The following is a 2,769-nucleotide window of genomic DNA, read 5'->3' as shown; positions in this document are numbered from 1 at the left end:
TTGAATGACCAGTGATTCTACATTGAATAGTGAATGTTATCTCCAAATTGTTGGATCTAGGTCATCTGCACAAAGATGCTCCGAGCTGAGACTCGGTCATCTCACTTTTGATTTACAACAAGAGCAACACTGATTAAATTTACACATTTAAATTAAATCATTGTTTTGAAAACAATTAAATATTACAGATTTCTAACTCCACTCTTGAAATGTTGTTCGGAGAGTCCAACCCAACACAGACCAGCGCATTTTGATTTGTTACCAAATCATGCTGACAGCATTTGTGAAGTAAACGGATTTTTTTGTATTGACACATCTTTATTTCAGGTTGTTTTATTATCATTTATATATTTAGATTGGTTTTAAAGTTATTTATTGATGTAACATAAGTACATTAAAGGGACACTGTATAATACTTGACCACTAGATGTCACGTTATTGAGTAGCGCGACCGAAAACAAGTGCTACAAAGCACAAGGAAGAAAACAAAATGCCGAGACTCAAAGCTACCAAACCGCACATTTTTTCCCCTAATTTAATTTTTTTCCTTGGCTTTTCACAAGGTTTTTAGTTTTGGGGGTATTTGTCGCAGCAAGAGGACGGACCATGATATCAGCTCACTCTAGTTAAAGCTCAAGTTTTGTAAAACGGATGTGATTTTCTTGACCTACAGTATGAGTACTTCCAAGTTTATATGTTAACCCGTTTTCTAACAATGACAATAAAGGTATATTCTATTCTCTATTCTATGTATTTGTGCTGTATTATTCATTTATAGATTTTTAAGGCATATTTTTACAACTAGTAGGTGCCAAATGATACACAATTCCCCTTAAATGATAAAAATATCTTTAAAAAAACTATTGTTTCACTGGCATATATATTTCTCTTTTATTTTTTATTTTACTTTTGGTTTGCTACTTTATATTTTTAACATTATGTGGCAAGTAAGGGTAATGGTTTAATATGGCAAAGATTATTAATGTTGCCTGTTGGAAATATATTGGTTGTTATTTTACTAAACAAAAATTCTTTAAATATAAAAAATATAGAGGACTGTCTCAGAAAATTAGAATATTGTGATAAAGTTCTTTATTTTCTGTAATGCAATTAAAAAAACAAAAATGTCATACATTCTGGATTCATTACACATCAACTGAACTATTTCAAGCCTTTTATTATTTGAATATTGCTGATTTTGGCTTACAGCTGAAAAAAACTCAAAAATCCTATCTCAAAATATTAGAATACCTCCTCAGACCAAGTAAAAAAAATAATTTTATAACAGCAAAACTAAATCAAAAATTTGAAAATGTCCATTGATGCACTCAGTACTTGGTTGGGAATCCTTTTGCACGGATTACTGCATCAATCCGGCGTTGCATGGAGGCAATCAGCCTGTGGCATTGCTGAGGTGTTATTGATGCCCAGGATGCTTCGATAGCGGCCTTCAGCTCATTTGCATTTGTAGGTCTGGTGTATTTCATCTTCTTCTTAACTATACCCCACAAATTCTCGATGGAGTTCAGGTCAGGGGAATTAGCAGGCCAATCAAGGACAGTGATGCCATGGTCAGTGCACCAGTTACTGGTGGTTTTGGCACTGTGGGCAGGTGCCAGATCATGCTGGAAAATGAAATCCTCATCTCCATAGAGCTTTTCAGCAGATGGAAGCATGTAGTGCTCTAAAATCTCTTGGTACACAGTTGCATTTACTCTGGACTTGATGAAACACAGTGGACCAACACCAGCAGCTGACATGGCTCCCCAAACCATTGCTGACTGTGGGAACTTCACACTGGATTTCAAGCAACTTGGATTTTGCTCCTCTCCAGCCTTTCTCCAGACTCTGGCGCCTTGACTTCCAAATGAAATGCAAAACTTGCTTTCGTCTGAAAAGAGGACTTTGGACCACTCTGCAACTGTCCAGTGCTTCTTCTCCATAGCCCAAGTCAGACGCTTCTTCCGTTGTCTTGAGTTCAGAAGTGGCTTGACCATGGGAATACGGCTATTGTAGCCCATTTCCCGGACACGTCTGTGAACTGTGGCTTTTGATACCTGGACTCCAGCTTCAGCCCACTGTCTTTGAAGCTCCCCCAAATTCTGGAAGCGGCTCTTCTTCACAATTTTGTTAAGGCTGCGGTCATCTCTCTTGGTTGTGCAGCGTTTCCGGCCACATTTTTCCCTTCCAACAGACTTTTTGTGGATATGCTTTGAAACTGCACTCTGTGAACAGCCTGCTCTTTGAGAAGTCTTTTTGTGTCTTACCCTCCTGATGGAGGGTATCAATGATGGTCCTCTGGACAGCAGTCAGATCAGCAGTCTTCCCCATACTTGTGATTTAGTTTACTGAACCAAGCTGAGTGTTTTTAAGGCTCAGGAAACCCTCGCAAGGTGTTTCCAGTTAATTAGATGATTCAGGTGATTAGTTGAATAGCCTACTTGTATACTTTTTCATGATATTCTAATATTTTGAGATAGGATTTTTGAGTTTTCTTAAGCTGTAAGCCAAATTCAGCAATATTAAAATAATAAAAGGCTTGAAATAGTTCAGTTGATGTGTAATGAATCCAGAATGTATGACATTTTTGTTTTTTTAATTGCATTACAGAAAATAAAGAACTTTATCACAATATTCTAATTTTCTGAGACAGTCCTGTATATGTTTAAAACATTATTTGCCAGTGGAACAAGACAATATACCAGCTCAGTAGCCTAGATGGTAGTGTGCCCGCTTTGAGACTGGGAGGTCGCTGGTTCGCGCCTCGGC

The sequence above is a fragment of the Urocampus carinirostris genome, chromosome 5 (assembly GCF_059441175.1).
Source record: "Urocampus carinirostris isolate Australia breed hairy pipefish chromosome 5, RoL_Ucar_1.0, whole genome shotgun sequence".
In the NCBI taxonomy this organism is placed as follows: Eukaryota; Metazoa; Chordata; class Actinopteri; order Syngnathiformes; family Syngnathidae; genus Urocampus; species Urocampus carinirostris.
The sequence above is the reverse complement of the archived record's forward strand: the minus strand, read 5'-3'. Positions refer to the sequence as shown.